The sequence below is a fragment of the Choloepus didactylus genome, chromosome X (genome assembly GCF_015220235.1).
Source record: "Choloepus didactylus isolate mChoDid1 chromosome X, mChoDid1.pri, whole genome shotgun sequence".
NCBI lineage: Eukaryota > Metazoa > Chordata > Mammalia > Pilosa > Megalonychidae > Choloepus > Choloepus didactylus.
The window spans coordinates 52,187,921-52,209,692 of NC_051334.1; the positions used below are offsets into that span (position 1 = coordinate 52,187,921).

The 21,772-nt window shown below is 39.8% G+C and overlaps 1 pseudogene; it reads left to right on the forward strand.

Annotated features, from left to right (window-relative positions):
• Window positions 1–6,817: 6,817 nt before the first annotated feature.
• LOC119522137 lies at window positions 6,818–13,823 on the forward strand (annotated as a pseudogene).
• The last annotated feature ends 7,949 nt before the right edge of the window (window positions 13,824–21,772 follow it).

A 21,772-nucleotide genomic window follows, 5' to 3' on the forward strand; every position in this document is an offset into this window, starting at 1 on the left:
GTTTCCTTTGTATGTGGTGAATTGCTTTTCTCTTGCTGCTTTCAGAACTTGCTCCTTCTCTTCAGTATTTGACAGTCTGATCAGACTATGTCTCGGAGTGGGTTTATTTGGATTTATTCTATTTGGCGTTCGCTGGGCATTTATGCTTTGTGTATTTATATTGTGTAGAGGTTGGGGAAGTTTTCCCCAACAATTTCTTTGAATACTCTTTCTAGACCTTTACCCTTCTCTTCCCCTTCTGGGACACCAATGAGTCTTAAGTTTGGACATTTTATTTTATCTATCGTATCCCTGAGATCCATTTTGATTTTTTCAATTTTTTCTCCATTCTTTCTTTTGTTCTTTCATTTTCCATTCTGTGGACTTCTAGGACACTGAGTCATTGTTCAACTTCCTCTAATCTTGTATTATGAGTATCCAGAGAGTTTTTAATTTGGCCAACAGTTTCTTTTATTTCCATAAGGTCTTCTATTTTTCTATTTACTCTTGAAATGTCTTCTTTATGCTCTTCTAGGGTCTTCTTTATGTCCCTTATATCCTGTGCCATGGTCTTCTTCGTGTCTTTTATATCCTTTGCCATGTTTTCATTCCTTGATTGTAGTTCTTTGATTAATTGTGCCAAGTACTGTGTCTCTTCTGATATTTTGATTTGGGTGTTTGGGATTGGGTTCTCCATATCATCTGGTTTTATCATATGCATTAATATTTTCTGTTGTTTTAGGCCTCTTGGCATTTGCATTGCTTGATAGGGTTCTTTCAAGTTGTAAAAGAAAATACCAATCTAATTTTCCAGAAATAGAAGTTGGTGGCGTACACTTTCTCTTATTAACCAGCAGATGGCGTCTGCGAGTCACCTATACCCCTCAAGTCAGTTCTCCCCAACTTTGTCCTTGTGGTGTGTGGGGAAATAATTCTTGTGGGGTTCAGTTGGTGAAGTCAGTTTGGGTGTGTTGCTGCAGCCGTCTGCCCTGAATGTGGGGTTTGTGTCTGGGTGGCTAGAGAGGCAGGACAGCTTTACCATGCAAACCCCCCAGGTGTTCCCAGAGATTCAAGGCCACTGCAAGAGTCTAAGCCTTCATTTCAGTTCTGCCCCAGACCCTCTCTGTCGCTGACCCACAAACCACCGGCATTGATGTAGTGTCCCTGGGTTTTCCGAATGGGCCCCCCCTCTCAGCTGTGATCTTCCAGGACCTCTGCTGAGGAAAGGCTGTGCTACATCACAAGAGCACACCATCCCTCAAGGGAAGCCCCAGGCCGCTGGGCCATGCAGGGGCGCCCTCAGCCTGATGCAAAGATGGCTGGAAGGGGAGTCTCAACCCCCCCTTCTTGCCCAGTTCCTCCTTCCCAGCTCTGGGACAACTGGTGCAGCTCTGGGCTGTGGGCACGGCCCCGGGCAAGAGTGTCTCCAGCTCACCGGGGAGCCAGCTGCAAGCAGCAGGGTTTCGTTCTCCTTTTCACTCTCCCCTCTGCTCCCCTGGACCTGAGGGAATCTTCAGTGGGCTATCCTCCATGCCAGAAACTGAGAGGTTGGCTCAGCCTGCTCCTGCCATGCTTCACTGCACAGTTCCCACCATCACAACTGCAGCTGCTCCTGGGTTTTTCCCTTTTTTTTTTAAAGAACCAGCCCATCTCCAAATGCCAACCCCCAGCTTCCCCATACCACAGCGTGGCTGCAGGTCTTTCAGCCAGCTTACTCACTTGTTTCAGAATGCAGACTCCTGGTTTCACCAAGTGTGCAGCCCCTGTGGTTCTAGCAGACCTTGTCCAGCTGGTGCATCACTGAAACCAGTGTTCTGGGTCACCTTCTGGTTTTTATCTAGTATTTTTCATGAGGTGTTTTTTTTGCCCTGTCTCACCTAGCTGCTTTTTTAGGTTCTCCCCAAGACAGCCATTTTGAAACCAGAACTCCAGAGCAGATGGCAGCCACATGCCTTCCCAGCTAACAGAGGTTTTCCAGACACCATTTGCCATCCTCCAGTGAAGGTACCTGATTGTTGATGTGTTACCTTGGATACTTTATGGCCTTAAGACTGTACCTGTGTAACCAAATAAACCCCCTTTATAAAGGCTGATCCGTTTCTGGTGTTTTGCATTCTTGCAGCATTAGCAAACTGGAACACGAAGCCACTAGCTGGCAACTGCTATGAAAGTCTTCAATGAACTCCCCAGGGGAGGCTGGCTGGCTGAAGAAGAATTGAAAGGTCTCTCTTCTCCCTTAGAAGTCTTCAACTGATTGGATTAAATCCAACAGATTTAATCCTCTCATTGTGGAAGACACTCCCTTAGTTGATTGCAGATGTAATCAGCCACAGATGTGATAAATTTAATAATTTAAAAAACCGGCCTTCTGGTTTATTAACCAGCCATGAAATGTCCTTGCAGTATTGGTCAGACCAGCGCTTATTTGACCAGACAACTGGGCACCATCACCTGGCCAATTGACACATGAACCTAACCATCACAGTGGGGGACATATGAAGGTAGGTCAGGAGTCAGAGTGCTGAGACTTTTTCAAGAATGAGGATCCAAGGAAAGGGGGAGCAACACAATATGATTTGCATTGTGGAATACTTTCTTTGCATGCACTATGAAGGGACTGGTTTTAGAGGGAAACCTGTTGGGGGGATCCTTCAGTAATTCTGATGGGAGATAGTGATGATAGAACTAGGATTGGGACAGTGGAAATGAAGAGAATAGAAAAGTTAGAGAGATGTCCAGTAGATATAAATAAGAGAATTTGGTTTTGATCAATGGGGGAAGTGTTGGGGGGGAGTGAAAAATGGCTGCTATTTTTCAGAACAGGGTGGAGATGGTAGAGTTGCGATGGCAGGAAATAAATTTCATTTCCAACATGCTGACATTGACGTGACTGAGAAAATTGAATGTATCTTTTCAGAAAGCCATTGGAAATATGGGTTTGAAGTGTGTGTTTGTGTGTTTGTGTGTGTGTCACATTTTCTGAAATCAAACATAGCAGATCACATAGTCTGACAATGACTATTGTCACTTGGGAATGAAATAGAATATTTGTTCATGAATGTTTGGGATTTATGGATGCTTTAAATCAGGGTATCTCAACCTTGATGCTGTTGACATTTTGGGTCAGATATTGCTTTGTTGTTGGTTGTGGTGGTGGTGGTGGGGGGCTGTCCTGAACTTTGTAGGATGTTTAGCAGCTTCCCTGGCCTCTACCACTAGATGCCAATACTAACCCTTCACCTAATGGTGACAACCAAAAATGTCTCCAGATATTGCCAAATGTCCCTCTGGGGAAAATTACCCTTGGTTGAAAAACACTGCTTCAAGTATTGATTTGGGTATCAACAATATATAGGTGACAATTGAAGGCATGGGAATAAATGAAAGAGCCTATGAAAAGTATCTATAGAAAAAAACAGAAGTTGACTAGAGGAAAAAGAGAATGCCTCAACTTAGGGTGTGATCGATAAGACAAGGAAAGCTAATAAAGAGGAGCAATGAGAGATGGAGGAGGACAACCTCTTACAAGACATACAAAGGATGAAGAAGAAACCTTATCATAAGGAGAAAGTGACCGGTCAGTGGTATTATAGGCTGCAGATGAGTAGACCTGGTGGGACCTGTGATCAGAGGAGGCAAAGAGGGGGATGTACTGGGGGAATTAATTATTTCATGTACATGCAGGACAGTGCCAGTGAATAGTCAAATGTTATCTCCCTAGGGGGATGCTGAGCCCAAGGGATATGGTGAAAGAATGAACCATTAGAATACTTATTTTACTGTATAATTATTTGTTTACATATCCTTGTGAGTGTCCAAAGACAATGTCTTAAGCCTTATTCATCTTTGGGTGTGGAATACCTACTAGATTGTGTGGCTTATAAATGGCTCAGTCAATATGGGTTGAGTGAAGGTACAAAAGTGTTATTTTCTTCAGTTGCATTCATTTGAGTCCAGAAAAACAACCAGAAAAAAAATGGGAGCAGCTAGATCCAGGAAAATTTTTACATGTGGGAGAACAAATGAATGTCAACCATGCAGAGTGTTGAAAAAGGGATGGTGTTTGGGAAAAAAACATAATCAAAGCAAACTGGAGTCTATGGTCAACAGTAGCATTGTAATATGCTTCCATTAAATGTAACAAAGGCAATATACCAAAGCTAAATGTGTATGAGAGGGGTATATAAGGGAGGGATATGGGATTCTGGGTAGTGGTGTTGTTGCCTGATCTTAATATTATATTGTATTGTATGATATTTTATTTTTATTTTTATTATCTTTTTTATTATTCATTTAAAAAAACTTTTTTGTCATAATAATCAATATGTTCAAGTGCTGACTGTGGTGATAAATGCACAACTATATGATGATACCTTGAACAACTGCTTGTTGTATGGTATGTGAATATATCTCTAAAAATTTTTAGAAAAAAATATACATAGGGATAAAAGTGCTGGAGAAACATAGAGAGAGGGATGTACCTATTTACTGTTGATGAGGAGGCAGAATGGTGTAGACTTTAAGGAGGTCAGTGTGGTGGTTCCAAAAGAAGCTAAGTATGTGGGTGCCATAAGGTCCTCCAACTTCAATATTGGGTATATACTTGGAAGATCTGAGAGCAGAGACATGAATGGAAATTTGCACACTGGTGTTTATAGAGGCAGTATTCATAACTTGCAATGAGTGGAGGTGACCTAAGGGTACATCGATTGAGGAACAGAATGGTGAACTGTGGTGTATGCATGCAATGGAATATTGAGCAACTGTGAGAAGGAGTGAAGCTGTGAGACACACAAGGAGGTGATTGGATCCTGTAGACAGTATTTTGAGTGAAGTACACCAGAAACAAAGGCAAACACTATAATGCCTCACCAATATGGACTGACTACAATGTGTAAACTCAGAATTGAATCTTAGAGCACAGCCTAATAGGGAAATGATTATTGTAATGGTCCCTAGATTGTAAGCTCTTACAGCAGTCAAATCTATTACTGAATTGTAGTGGCTATCTCCAAACTCTGAGATGCTGATCCCTTTGTGTATAACCTGATTGATCTCTGGAACATTGGGTATCTGTGTGACACCTGAAACTCAGAGCTAGAGCTTGGCAGATATGAATGTCAGTACTAACACATACAGCAACTGTTAAAAAAAAGCTGAAAAACAGCCCAGACTTCAATAAGAGATATGAATGAAGCAGGTCTGGTTAAGACTAGGGCAAATAGGGCCAAAGGGTAAACGTTGAAACTGACTGTGTGTTAAAACTTCAACTTCAATGTGAGACCAAGGGAAGAGATGTTTATTTGGTGCAGGATCTATATTTTCTAAACAATATAACTTCTACACTCAGTTTGTTCAAACACCACAATTACATGGAATTTTGAATAGGAAGTGAGATATGGTAGGTTTATATAGGTTAGAGTGAAAAAGCAACACATCCCAAAGTAATTTGGGTGGAGAATAAAAATATATATGCAGGGCCCCCCTAAGGAGCTGGGGGAAAATGTGGAAGTGTTGGACTTCCTCACCTGGATTGTTGCTGATGCTCTCACAAACATAGAGGACTGACGGCTTGGTACACTGAGCCCTCTATCTAGGGGCCTGCCGTTATGAGGCTCATTACTGCAAAGGGGAGGCTAAATCTGCTTATAACTGTGCCTAAGTGTCTCCCCCTGAGTGCCTCTTTGTTGCTCAGATGTGGCCCTCTCTCTCTAGTTAAGCCAACTTGGCAGGTGAAATCAATGCCCTCCCCCCTACGTGGGATCAGACACCCAGGGGACTGAATCTCCCTGGTAACATGGAATATGACTCCTGGGGAGGAATGTAGACCCGGCATCGTGGGATGGAGAACATCTACTTGACCAAAAGGGGGATGTGAAAGGAAATGAAATAAGCTTCAGTGGCAGAGAGATTTCAAATGGAGTTGAGAGGTCACTCTGGTGGACATTCTTATGCACTATATAGATAACCCTCTTTAGGTTTTAATTTATTGGAATAGCTAGAAGTAAATACCCAAAACTATCAAACTCCAACCCAGTAGCCTTGACTCTTGAAGATGATTGTATAACTATGTTGGTTACATGCGGTGACAGTGTGATTGTGAAAAACTTGTGGATCACACTCCTTTTATCAAGCATATGGGATGGATGAGTAGAAAAATGGGGACAGAAACTAAATGAGAAATAGGGTGGGATGGGGGGATGATTTGTGTATTCTTTTTTACTTTTAATTTTATTCTTATTTTTAATTTTTCTAGTATATGGAAAATGTTCAAAAATAGATTGTGGTGATGAATGCACAGCTATATGATGGTACTGTGAACAGTTGATTGTACACCATGGATGATTGTATGGTATGTGAATATATCTCAATAAAACTGAATTTAGTTAAAAAAAGAGGCCACATGGTTTGAACCAAATATGGAGATGAGAAAGAAGTCAGTAAACTGGGAGTGAAAGAAAAGTCCCCAACCCCAACTTGTTGAGGGTGGAATGGGAGAGCTGGAGGGATTGGAGGGAGGTTTTTATCGAAGAGTAGGCTCTCCAAGAGGAAATAGTCACTGAGCCCCTACTATGTGTCAGTCCTGTGCCAGGAGATTGGCACACATTGGCACACTTAATTTATATTCATAACAACTCCATGAAGATGAAATAGAAGCTTATAGGCGGGCGCGGGTGGGGTGGCGGCGACGTTCGTCATTCTGTGCGGAGGAAGCACGAGTGGCCGCGGTTGAAGCCTCCGGTCTGCTCCGGGTCTGTCACCTTCCCGAGTGCCCCGAGACTGCATGCCTGCTGCCGCCCAGAAGGATAGAGTGTCGCAGAGTCAGCAAGCCACAAGCATGGCCAAGCAGGAGCCCACAGCCGAGCAGCTGGCCCAGATTGCAGCTGAGAACGAGGAGGACAAGCACTCGGTCAACTACAAGCCCCCAGCCCAGAAGAGCATCCAGGAGATCCAGGAGCTGGACAAGGATGATGAGAGCCTGCACAAGTACAAAGAGGCCCTGCTGGCCACATGGCGATGACCGCGGACCCCAGTGTCCCCAACTTCATCATGACCCACTTGACCCTGGTGTGCAGCACGGCCCCGGGCCCCCTGGAGCTGGACCTGACAGGTGACCTGGAGAGCTTCAAGAAGGCTTCCTTCGTGCTGAAGGAGGGTGTGGAGTACCAGATAAATTGTGGAAGACTTCAACACATCACTCTCTCCTATAGATAGATCAACCAGACAGAACACCAATAAGGAAATTGAAAACCTAAACAATCTGATAAATGAATTGGGTTTAACAGACATATATAGAACATTACATCCCAAATCACCATGATACACATTCTTCTCTAGTGCTCACGGAACTTTCTCCAGAATAGATCATATGCTGGGACATAAAACAAGGCTCAATAAATTTAAAAAGATTGAAATTATTCAAAGCACATTCTCTGACCACAATGGAATACAATTAGAAGTCAATAACCATCAGAGACTTAGAAAATTCACAAACACCTGGAGGTTAAACAACACACTCCTAAACAACCAGTGGGTTAAAGAAGAAATAGCAAGAGAAATTACTAAATATATAGAGATGAATGAAAATGAGAACACAACATACCAAAACCTATGGGATGCAGCAAAAGCAGTAATGAGGGGGAAATTTATAGCACTAAATGCATATATTAAAAAGGAAGAAAGAGCCAAAATCAGAGAACTAATGGATCAACTGAAGAAGCTAGAAAATGAACAGCAAACCAATCCTAAACCAAGTAGAAGAAAAGAAATAACAAGGATTAAAGCAGAAATAAATGACATAGAGAACAAAAAAACAATAGAGAGGATAGATAACACCAAAAGTTGGTTCTTTGAGAAGATCAACAAGATTGACAAGCCCCTGGCTAGACTGACAAAATCAAAAAGAGAGAAGACCCATATAAACAAAATAATGAATGAGAAAGGTGACATTACTGCAGATCCCTAGGAAATTAAAAAAATTGTAAGAGGATACTATGAACAACTGTATGGCAACAAACTGGATAATGTAGAGGAAATGGACAATTTCCTGGAAACATATGAACAACCTAGACTGACCAGAGAAGAAATAGAAGACATCAACCAACCCATCACAAGCAAAGAGATCCAATCAGTCATCAAAAATCTTCCCACAAATAAATGCCCAGGGCCAGATGGCTTCACAGGGGAATTCTACCAAACTTTCCAAAAAGAACTGGCACCAATCTTACTTAAACTCTTTCAAAACATTGAAGAAAATGGAACACTACCTAACTCATTTTATGAAGCTAACATCAATCTAATACCAAAACCAGGCAAAGATGCTACAAAAAAGGAAAACTACCAGCCAATCTCCCTAATGAATATAGATGCAAAAATTCTCAACAAAATACTTGCAAATCGAATCCAAAGGCACATTAAAAAAATCATACACCATGACCAAGTGGGGTTCATTCCAGGCATGCAAGGATGGTTCAACATAAGAAAATCAATCAATGTATTACAACACATTAACAATTCGAAAGGGAAAAATCAAATGATCATCTCAATAGATGCTGAAAAAGCATTTGACAAAATCCAACATCCTTTTTTGATAAAAACACTTCAAAAGGTAGGAATTGAAGGAAACTTCCTCAACATGATAAAGAGCATATATGAAAAACCCACAGCCAGCATAGTACTCAATGGTGAGAGACTGAAAGCCTTCCCCCTAAGATCAGGAACAAGACAAGGATGCCTGCTATCACCACTGTTATTCAACATTGTGCTGGAAGTGCTAGCCAGGGCAATCTGGCAAGACAAAGAAATAAAAGGCATCCTAATTGGAAAGGAAGAAGTAAAACCATCATTGTTTCCAGATGACATGATCTTATATCTGGAAAAACCCGAGAAATCAACAATACAGCTACTAGAGCTAATAAACAAATTTAGCAAAGTAGTGAGATACAAGATTAATGCACACAAGTCAGTAATGTTTCTATATGCTAGAAATGAGCAAACTGAAGAGACACTCAAGAAAAAGATACCATTTTCAGTAGCCACTAAAAAAATCAAGTACCTAGGAATAAACTTAACCAAAGATATAAAAGAACTATACAAAGAAAACTATATAACTCTGCTAAAAGAAATAGAAGGGGACCTTAAAAGATGGAAAAATATTCCATGTTCATGGATAGGAAGGCTAAATGTCATTAAGATGTCAATTCTAACCAAACTCACCTACAGATTCAATGCAATCCCAATCAAAATTCCAACAACCTACTTTGCAGACTTGGAAAAGCAGCTAGTTATCAAATTCATTTGGAAAGGGAAGATGCCTTGAATTGCTAAAGACACTCTAAAAAAGAAAAACGAAGTGGGAGGACTTACACTCCCTGATTTTGAAGCTTATTATAAAGCCACAGTTGTCAAAACAGCATGGTACTGGCACAAAGATAAACATATAGATCAATGGAATCGAATTGAGAATTCAGAGATAGACCCCCAGATCTATGGCTGACTGATCTTTGATAAGGCCCCCAAAGTCACTGAACTGGGTCATAATGGTCTTTTCCACAAATGGGGCTGGGAGAGTTGGATATCCATATCCAAAAGAATGAAAGAGGACCCCTACCTCACACCCTACACAAAAATTAACTCAAAAAGGATCAAAGATCTCAATATAAAAGAAAGTATCGTAAAACTCCTAGAAGATAATGTAGGAAAACATCTTCAAGACCTTGTATTAGGTGGCCACTTCCTAGACTTTACACCCAAAGCACAAGCAACAAAAGAAAAAATAGATAAATGGGAGATCCTCAAGCTTAGAAGTTTCTGTACCTCAAAGGAATTTCTCAAAAACGTAAAGAGGCAGCCAACTCCATGGGAAAAATTTTTTGGAAACCACGTGTCTGACAAAAGACTGATATCTTGCATATATAAAGAAATCCAACAACTCAATGATGATAGGTCAGAGAGCCCAATTATAAAATGGGCAAAAGATATGAAAAGACAGTTTTCTGAAGAGGAAATACAAATGGCCAAGAAACACATGAAAAAATGTTCAGCTTCACTAGCTATTAGAGAGATGCAAATTAAGACCACAATGAGATACCCTCTCACACCAATTAGAATGGCTGCCATTAAACAAACAGGCAACTACAAATGCTGGAGAGGATGTGGAGAAATTGGAACTCTTATTCATTCTTGGTGGGACTGTATAATGGTTCAGCCACTCTGGAAGTCAGTCTGGAAGTTCCTTAGAAAACTAGATATAGAGTTACCATTCGATCCAGCGATTGCACTTCTTGGTATATACCTGGAAGATTGGAAAGCAGTGACATGAACAGATACCTGCATGCCAATGTTCATAGCAGCATTATTCACAATTGCCAAGAGATGGAAACAATCCAAGTGTCCTTCAACAGATGAGTGGATAAATAAAATGTGGTATATACACACAATGGAATACTACACGGTAGTAAGAAGGAACGATGTCATGAAACAGATGACAACATGGATGAACCTTGAAGACATAATGCTGAGCGAAATAAGCCAGGCACAAAAAGAGAAATATTATATGCTACCACTAATGTGAACTTTGAAAAATGTAAAACAAATGGTTTATAATGTAGAATGTAGGAGAACTAGTGATAGAGAGTAATTAAGGAAGGGGGAACAATAATCCAATAAGAACAGATAAGCTATCATGGGTAAATTCAACGTTCTGGGAATGCCCAGGAATGACTATGGTGTGTTAATTTCTGATGGGTATAGTAGGAACAAGTTCACAGAAATGTTGCTATATTAGGTTACTTTCTTGGGGTAGAGTAGGAACATGTTGGAAGTAAAGTAGTTATCTTAGGTTAGTTGTCTTTTTCTTACTCCCTTGTTATGGTCTCTTTGAAATGTTCTTTTATTGTATGTTTTTTAAATTTTTTCTTTTTTTCTCTTTTTTTTATTTTTCATACAGTTGATTTAAAAAAAGAAAGTTAAAAAAAAAAAACAAGGAAAAAAATATGCAGAGCCCCCTTGAGGAGCTGGTGGAGAATACAGGGGTATTGGCCTGCCCCACCGCGAGGGTTGCTAACATGCCCACAGACATAGGGGACTGGTGGTTTGATGGGTTGAGTCCTCTACCACAGGATTTGCCCTTGGGAAGACTGTTGCTGCAAAGGAGAGGCTAGGCCTCCCTATCATTGTGCCTAAGAGCCTCCTCCAGAATGCCTCTTTGTTGCTCAGATGTGGCCCTCTCTCTCTAGTTAAGCCAACTTGGCAGGTGAAATCACTGCCCTCCCCTCTACGTGGGATCAGACACCCAGGGGAGTGAATCTCCCTGGTAACGTGGAATATGACTCCCGGGGAGGAATGTAGACCTGGCATCGTGGGATGGAGAACATCTACTTGACCAAAAGGGGGATGTGAATGGAAATGAAATAAGCTTCAGTGGCAGAGAGATTCCAAAAGGAGCCAAGAGGTCACTCTGGTGGGCACTCTTATGCACAATATAGACAACCCTTTTTAGGTTCTAATGAATTGGGGTAGCTGGTGGTGGATACCTGAAACTATCAAACTACAACCCAGAACCCATGAATCTTGAAGACAATTGTATTAAAATGTAGCTTATGAGGGGTGACAATGTGATTGGGAAAGCCATAAGGACCACACTCCCCTTGGTCTAGTTTATGGATGGATGAGTAGAAAAATAGGGGAAAGAAACAAACAAACAAACAGACAAAGGCACCCAGTGTTCTTTTTCACTTTAATTGCTCTTTTTCACTTTAATTATTATTCTTGTTACTTTTGTGTGTGTGCTAATGAAGGTGTCAGGGATTGATTTTGGTGATGAATGTACAACTATGTAATGGTACTGTGAACAATCGAATCTATGATTTGGTTTTGTATGACTGCGTGGTATGTGAATACATCTCAATAAAATGAATATTAAAAAAAATCATATTGTAGTAAATGCATAACTATGTGATTGTACCGGGAACCACTGATTGTTTATTTAGGAGGGAATGTATTGTATGTGAATAAAACTGTTTAAAAAATAAAAATAAAAAACAATAAAAAAACATAGGCTACAATAAATGGCCATTTTTCAGAGAAAAAAAAAATAGAAGCTTATAGTGGTTAAATGACTTGTTCATGTTCATTCAGCCAAACCTGAAAAATACTACAAAGCTGTAGCTGGGAGAAGGCTGGGCCCTCCAAAAGGAGGCTAGGAGGAAAGGGGGATAAGGTAGATTGTGCCTCAGGTTCCTTGTGTAGGGGCAGAACAGTTCCCAATGGAAGTGGCTTTAAATCAGAGCTTTTGGGAGAGTATGGCAAACTGTTTTGGCAGGTGGAACTGAGCAGCAGGAGTTTCTAGGCAGAGTTGATACTTACAATATATGCCATATCAAATCCTGCATCTACCATTTGCGAGAAAGTTGCTGAAATTCTCCAAATCTTAGCCTCTTAGTCTGAAAAATGGGAGATTAAACTGTTTCTCACAAAGTTGCTGTGAAGATTTAATATGATAATGGATATGAGGAACCTTTGCAAACCAGATCATGCTATGCAAATATTATATGTCATAATCATCTCCTGGTCCTATTTCTGTTAAGGCACTTCCAAGGATCCATCCCTGAAAACTTCCTTTAAACCCCTTAATATAATATACAGAGATATGTTGCTTTTCTTGAATAATAATAAAAATAGGAATGCCTTAAATTTGGCCTTTGTTCTAAAATGTGAGGTCACATTCTGCCTGCAGTAGTGCTTTCTTCATGTAGTAGGAATATAATAAGGAGTTCTTGCAGCAAAGTAGGGTGACTAAGAATTGAGTATTGTGATTCCCAATGTGACTTTTAGGGTCAGGGCACTCTCTGGGAGGAGGAAGTGGGGGTGGCAGCAAGCAGCCTCATCTGCGTGTTCTCCAAAGCAATAAATAACCTTTAGCTACCATTGCTGGGAAGTTGCCCCTCACCCTTTCCACTGTAAGGGGATTCCTGGAGAATCAGGAGATCAATTCACTGTCCACTATTTATCTGATGAATACTGGAATTTTCCACTTTTGTAATTCATTCCCTCTGTATTTTTTGAGCATCTACTATTGTTTAGCTCCATCCCATGCAGTGCCATTGATAACTGCTCTCTGCCCTCAATAAGTGAACAGAGAAGGGAACAAACCATGTAGTCAAACTGTCAGAGCAAGGTGGGTGCCATAAACAGGGAAGTTGGGGTTCTGAGAAGGGGGGCATAAAAATTGGGGCTTGATATTATCTGGGGGGAAAAGCATTAGCAAATATAGAGGCAGAAATATGTTTGGCTAGGTTTTTCATATTTTTGAAGAGAATTTTATATTTTAGCCTTTCCCCAACTTTCTAAATGCATATGCCTGAGTCAGCATGCACACACACACACCAACACACACACCAACACACATACCCTCAATCATAAAATACTTTTTTTGAACACTCATTATGCACCAGAAACTGAACTAGGCATTGAGGGCACAATGATGACTAAGACTGTGTGTCATCAATCTCTCCACATCAGATACTCCTTAAAATTAATAGCCACAACTTTAGTGTCTTTTAGCATGAATCTTCACCACATGTATCTCATTTTCATGGCCCCAGCCTATTTAGAGCTTCTTTATTTCCTGGTTTTCCTTTTCTTCATCACTTCTTTTTTCCATTTTTTTCATCTTTTGCTTGTTTTTTTACTTTGAGCCTGTCGAAGTATGAATGCAAATATCTACAGCTCATCCCTATAGACATCTCCAGCGACCTCTTGCCAGCTGCAGGTTGCAGTCGTCCCAGATTGCATTCTTCCCTGGGGCCTCCTTCACTGCCCTAGTCCTGCAGCAGGCAGAATGACATCACTGCTGATTTTATTCTCCATCTTCATCATTACCATCAAACATTCCTGGCATGTCTACAAGTCCCTTTCCTGCCCCTTCCCCTTCCTTCCCTCTTTCCTTCTATCTTGTTTGTTAGTTCTTCATCTTTTCCCTCATCTCTTTATCATCTATAAGTCTTTTACATTTCAGTGCCAATGCATTTCTGAGCCATTCTATTGTTTTTCTCTGGGATTTTATCCAGTTCTCTGATTTCTAGTGTGTTCTCAGGCAGACATCAAATATTATCAAGCTCTGGAGAACTATTATATATATATATAAATATATAAATATAAATAAAGATATATATATATATATATATATATATATATATATATATGTATGTATGTATAGCCTGTTTTCATTGCATGGGTTTCATCAGATTATGTTGTATGTGCCTCACAGTGCCTTCAGGGAATCAAGCCCATTCAATTATATGCACTAATCGAGGGTATCCTTGGTACTAATAATATCTGAATTTTTTCCTTTGGGCTTGGAGATATATTTAAGGATTTGTTTTACAGCCACCTCTGTTCTTAATTCTGTTTTTCTTGGGCTGATATTAGGATGACTATGCATTTCCTGGGCACACAAGAATTGTTGGCAAAGGGAGGTAGGAGCCTGATGGTAGGGGGTTTGAGGCACCTGCATGCAGCATCTGCAGTCAGGGTAGTGGCAAACTCGGGCTCTAAATGACCACAGATAATTCACAAAATAAATGATCCACATGTTGATATTCAAGTGGTCAATGTGCTTTAAACACTGTGGCAGCCTTCAAGCCACGATGAAGTGTTTTTTGGAGCTGCTCTTCTCACAGCTGTTAGGCTGCTTTTCATAACTAAGCAGGAAAGTACTGGTAGACACTAACTGCTTTGCAGAGGCCAGCCTTTGAGGGACAACTGGTAGGTCTAATGCATAGTGTCCAAAAGGTGGGGCAAACTCAGGCCATTAGAAAAATCTGAGGGATACTCAGAAGCCCAAATGGTAGAGGGTCCTCAAAGCCAGGGGCTTCTGGACAATTAACTCATTCACTGAAAACTCTAATTGGAAACTGGATATTCAGAGAGCTGAGTCCAGAGTCATGTACATAAACTGGGATTTGGAGTATGGCCCTAGAGAAAAAGGTATCAGAATCTTAAGAAGAAAATGGAGATGGACAGACAAACATCCTGTTGTTCTGCCTGGACTAACACAGAGAAATGGGAGGAAATGAGAAAGGGAAATTCTGAACCTCAGTGGTTATACAAAAACTCTGTGTTTAGCCCTAGAACTACTAATCTATTGCTAGAATGAGCCTATTTTAGGTCCCTCCAATTGGTGGGGGCTAAGGATGCAGATAATTGTGTTTCATTAACTTTAAAAAAAATTCTATGGTGGTAACATATATATAACATAAAATTTCCCAACTTAACCACTTTTAAGTATACAATTCAGTGGTATTAATTACATTCACAAATTTGTGCTACCATCATGCCCATCCATTACCAAAAAGACATAGTAATTTTTAAGATGCGTTTTTTTTCTCTGAAGACAGGGTGTCTTACAATCAATGGCATCTTATAATGGCCCTCAACCATTTTTTATCTTTACAGTTTTGAAATCTGCATGTAGCTTTCAATTGGTTCCATCTTAAACTTGATGACTCATAATGAGGGTGGGGCTGAGCTTGCAGTAACTCTAACTATGAGGAGTTGAGCTAGTTAAGGCTGATTTCTCCTTAGATTTTTGACACCTACATCCCTCTATTTTCTCAGTGGGGGTCATTGTCAAACCGCAAATCTTATACCACAAATCTTATATGGTTCTGACACAAGCTGTTGTGAAGTCACAGCACCCCATCCTTCATTGTACAGCTAGTTCTCAGGACACAAGGACAGTCCCTTACATTCATTCCTGTTAACTTTCATCATCCATTCATTACTCAGCAAACATTTAGTGGGCCAGGTCTTGTGCTGTGCGCTGGGATACAAAGACAGACCCTGTTCTACAAGTACTTTGGGGAAGTAAAGACAATGACAAGACTGATAAATAAATTTTAAATTAGAAGTGTGTTCAGAGTTATGTAGAAGCACATAAAAGGGGTAGTCAACCTAAACTTGGGTTGGGAGAGGTGGGCCTAGAATGATATAGTCACTTAGCTTCTTACTAGTTGTGTGACTCTCTATGTCTCAGTCTCTTTATTGATAAACTGAAGATAATAATAATATACACCCCATGGGATTGTAAGAATAAAATAAATTAATACATGTTGAGATTTTGGACACTTCCTTGGACATGGTAAGGTTTATATACATGTTAAAGTAATCAAGGAAGTCTCTCCACAGGCTTGAGCTTGAATGCCTGAAAACTTCTTAAAAAATGAGAAGTTATTTTAAAGGGCAGGGAAAGAAATTTCAGGGAGTAGGGGTAGATAGAACATGGTATATTTTGAAAACTGCAAGTTCAGTAAGGCAGAGTATAGTCTGTATTGGCAATGATGGGGGATGAGGTGACAGAGAGGATGTCAAAACATGGGTCTAAGCTTTGTTTGCCATGATAATGGGGTTGGATTGGATCCTAAATGAGAAGAGAAACCTTTGAAGAATTTTAAATCATGATAATCCACACTTCAACCTGTGTGGTAGTTACTACTCCACTTTACAGATGAGTAAACTGGTGCAATGAAAATTTAAATAACTTGCCCATAGCTGTGCAGTTAATAATTAATTGAAGCTGGATTTGAATCCAGATGGTTTGGCTCCAGAGTGCACATGCTTGACCATTATATCATGTCATCTCTCCAAGAATACAAGCAGAAAATCAAGTTTGAGGAGAAAAATGAAGAGCTTAATTTTTGGCATAAGTTTGCAATACTTATGAGATATTCAAGTGCATATGTCTTATAGGTGGTTGGACATGTGGTTGGGAAATTTGAGAAAAATACCCAAGCTTGATATTTAGATCTGAGTGTCAATCATGACAGGAAATAAAGTGAAGAAATAGAAAACTGATGGTGAAATCTCGGGAACCCCAAAATCCATCAGATGGGCTGAGGAAGAGTAGCCATAAAGTTGACTATGAATGAGAATTAGGAAGAGAATTAGGAAGAAAAACAGTGGGGTAACAAAATCCAAAGAAAGAGAGAGTTTCAAGAAAGAAGCTATAGTCAACATAATCAAATGTTACAGGGAGGTCAAGTAAGTCAAAGATATAAAAATATCATATGTAATTATGGGACTTCTACTACTAGGAAGATAGAGTAGACCTACTTTTCCCTATTCTTCCTGCCAAATACAGCTAAAAACCCTGGTAATTATATATGAAACAAAAATAAGAAGACTCTGAAAAGTGGAAGGAAGAAGGCAGAGATACTGTCCCAGCCAGTGACAATATCAACTATTTCCATATATGTAGCAGTTTCTAGCTAAATGTGTCCAACCATGGCTGAAGGCCTTGGGCCTCAAGGAACAATATAGCAGTGAGTTCCCTAGGTTTTCTTTTAGCCTCATATTTCCCAAACTGGATGCTCAACAAATTGGCAACCCAGAAACGCCGATGGGTGCATGCAGAAAAAGCCCCGGGAAAGCTTGCTCTCTCTAGACAAAGGACCATGAAAGGGGAAACAGAGCAAGACAGAAAATATTATCCAAACACCACAGAAAAAGCTGGCCCAACTCCCACCACCATCAGCAAAGATCAATTGGGGAAGCTATACTACTGCCATAGTCAGAGGCTGTAAAAAGGTACCTCTACCACATCCCATCCTCCACCAGGGTGGTATCACATAAGGCTGGGTGGGGAGCCTCCTATCTCCCACCTACATTGTGTCAGTGGAGACCATGTGGGGAACTTGAACTTTCAGTTCCACTTGACTGTAATGAGCAATCCTCCCACTCCTCTCTGGAGTGGTGTCAGAGGAACCCAGGTGGAGAGTCAGGATTTTCCATAGTGCTCCTTCTAACTGTCAACAGAGACTAGTGGAGTACTTTCATCCCAAAATGGCAGTAATGAGGCAGCCCTCACACACTTCCCCACACCAGAGTAGTATCAGAAGGCTCTGCTAAAGTAAAATATTTAAATAAGATCCAGTGTCTCATAACAAAATATCCAAAATGTCCAGGTTTCTATCAAAACTCACTCATACCAAGAGCCAGGATGATCTAAACTTAAATGCAAAAGACAATCAATAAGCACAGTTATTAAAATTATTTGACAAGGATATTACAGGAATCATCATAAAAATGCTGCAATGCTGACTCTTAGAGAATAGACCCCAAATATTTCAAGGATGCCAGTGAATCTTGGAAGATTATCTTCTTATCCAGTGTGGTGGATTGTATTTTCCAAAGGTGGTTGCAATAATATGCAATAGTATTTCCTGTTCAACATCTTCTGCAATTTGACCTTGTCATTGCCATATCAAAAGGTGGAGTCTAAGGCTACTCCCCTTGAATCTAGGCTGGTGACTGCTTCAACCAATAGTGGAAGTGATGGCATGTTCTGAGGTTAGATCATAAAAAGTGATGCAACTTCTATCTTACTCACAGGTACACAGAAGCTTAGAGACCTGAGCCACCACATAAGAAGTCCAAGGCCACCATGCTGTGAGGAAGCTAAGTCACATAGAAAGGCCACGTGTTGGTGCTCCAATTGTCAATCCTCCTCTTCAGGCCATCCCAGTCCAGGTGCCTGGCATGAATGAAGGAGCCTTCAGATGATCACAGCACACTAGAACTGAGTCTTCCTAGCTGAGGGCCCAGATGTTGGTGGAGCACAGAGGCCACACTCATGGTGCCTTGTCTGAATTCCTGACACAATGAAATCTGTGAAAATCATAGAAAGGTTGTTTTAAGCTGCTAACTTTTGGGGTAATTTGTCATGTGGCAATAGTAACTGGAACACCATCACTCAACCTAACCCTGCCAGTGTCCTCTTCTTTTTGTTTTCAAAAGTCCATACTACAATTTTCCATTCTTTTTTTGCTCTAAGAAGTTATATCCTTTCAGCAGTTGCTTATCAAAATGATGTCAATTTCCAAAAACAATCAGAAGTGCTAATTAAAGGAACATGTATAGAACCCAAGGGCCTTCAGTCAAGGTTGGACACATTTAGTTAGAAACTACTACATACATGGAAATAGTTGATATTGTCACCACCTGGGACAGTGTCAGGATTTTCATTTATGACTTCTGTAATTACTCATGCTAATTAATAGCTGCAAAAAATGCTGCCATGAGCAATTACAAACATGCTTGAAACAAATGAAAAAAAATTCTCAACAAATAAATAGAAAATCTCGGCAAAGAAGGAGAAGATATAAAGAATAACAAAACAGAAATTTTAGAACTGAGAAAAGCAATAACCAAATTTAACAACTCGATGGATGGGCACAGCAGGAGAGTGGAGAAGAGAGAGGAGAGAATCAGTGAACTTGCATAAAGAACAATAGAAATTATCCAACATGAATAACAAAGAGAAAATGTACTGAAAAAAAAATTAAGAGAGCCACAGGGACCAGTGAGACTATAGCAAAAGATCTAACCTTTCCGTCATTGGAGTCACAGGAGAGGATAAAAGAGGGTGGGGCTGAAAAATTACTTGAAGAAATAATGGAAATTATTCTAGTTTGAATTTATTGCAGCCAGAGAACACACTGTGTGATTTCACTTCTTTTAAATTTGTTGAGGTTTATTTTATGGTCCAGAATGTAGGATATCTTGTTATATGGTCTTTGAGCACTTGAAAATAATGTTTATTCTGATGTTGTTGGATGACATGATCTATAATGTCAATTAGACCCTGTTCATTGTTGGTGTTGACTTCTATATCCTTGCTAATATTCTGTCTAGTTGTTCTATCAATTGTTAAGACAGGGGTGTTGAAGTCTGAATCTGTAATTGTGGATTTGTCTATTTCTTTTTTCAGTTCTATCAGTTTTTGCTTCATGTATTTTATAGCTCTTTTCATTGGTGCATACACGTTTAGGATTGCTATGCCTTCTTGGTGGATTGACCCTTTTATCATTATGAAATGCAGCATATTGAAATTTGTGATGCATTTAAAGTAGTGATGACAGGGAAATATATAGCACTAAAGTCTTACATTAGAAAAGAAGAAAAATCTCAAACCAATAATAAGTTCTCATCTCAAGAAACTGGAAAAAGAAGAGCAAAATTAATCTAAAAGAAGCAGGAAAAGGAGATAAAGATAACAGCAGAAATCAATGAAATTGAAAACAGAAAAATGTTACAGAAAATTGATGAAACAAAAAATTGGTTCCTTGAAAAGATAAAAAAAGACTAACCTCTAAAAAGACAAAGAAAAAAGGAAGAACGCACAGGTTACCAATATTAGGAATGAAACAGGGGATATGACTAGAGCCTCTACAGACATCAAAAGGGGAGTAAGGAAATGCTGTGAACAATGATCACTCTACTCACACAATTTCCAAGTTAGACAAAAAGGAACAATTCCTCAAAAAAGCACAGACTACCACAACTCATCCATATGAAACAGATAATTTGAATATTCCTATGACTATTAAGGAAATTGAATTTGTAATTTTAAAACTTACCCCCAAATTCTCTAGGCCCAGATGATTTCACTAGAGAATTTTACCAAGTGCTTAATGAAGAATTAACGCCAATTTTACACAATTCCTTTAAGAATATAGAGGAGGTGGGAATGCTTTCCAACTCATTTTATGAAGACAATATTACTCTGATATGAAAACCAGAAAGATATTACAAAAAAAGAGAAAGCTACAGACCAATATAGCTCATTAATATACATGCAAAAATTGTTAACAAAATATGAGCAAATAGAATTCAACAACTTAGATATAAAGAATTATACAACATGTCCAAGTGGGGATCTAATCCAGGGATGCAAGGTTGCTTCAATATTTGAAAATCAATGTAATCCAACATATTAAGAGATTAAAGAACAGAAATCACAGCATCATATCAACTGATATAGAAAAGCATTTAACAAAATTCAACACTTTTTTATCAAATGTTCATGTTAAAAACTCTTAGCACACTAAGAATAGAGGGGGACTTCTTCAAGTTGGTAAAGAATATACACAAAAATCTTACAGCTAACATCATATTTAATGTTGATAGACTGCATCGTTTCTCCCTAAGATCTGAAACAAGACTAGGATATTCATTCTCTTCACTGCTATTCATCACAGTGCTGGAAGTTCTAGCCAATGAGGAAAGTTCCAGTCAGAAAGGAAGAAATAAAACTCTCTATTTGGAGGCAACATGATTGACTACATAGAAAATTTGAAGGAATCTACAAAAAAAAAAAGAAAACACCTAGAATTAATAAGTGAGTTCAGCAAGGTCACAGGATACAAGACAAACATAAAAAATTAACTGTATTATAGAAACTAGCACTGAACACATAGAAACCAAAATTTAAAATACAGTACTGAGAGAACCTAAGATGGTGGCTGGGAAAGACAGGGCAAAAAACACCTCCATGAAAAATACTAGATAAAAGCCAGAAAGTGGCCCGGAACACCAGTTCTAGCAATACACCAGCTGGACAAGGTCTGCTAAATCCACAGGGACCGTGCACTTGGTGAAACCAGGAGTCTGCATTCTGAAATGAGTGAATAACCTAGCTGAATGTCTGGCAGCCACACTGAGGTGTAGGGAAACTGTGGGTTGGTGTTTGGAGGCAGAATACTTCTTTTTTAAAAAAAACCCAAAAGTGACTGCAGATACGGCAGCGAGAACAGCACAGTGAAGCGTGGCAGGAATGGGCTGTGCAAACACCTCAATATCTGGCATGGAAGATAGCCTTTCATGCACTGGCTGCTAATTGTCTTGGAGTGAGGCAGGCAGAGGTGAGTCAAAAGGGGAAAATAACTACACCCCTTGCAGCCATCTTCCCAGCAGGCTGGGAATGCTCCTTCCCGGCACCAAAGCCACAGCCCAG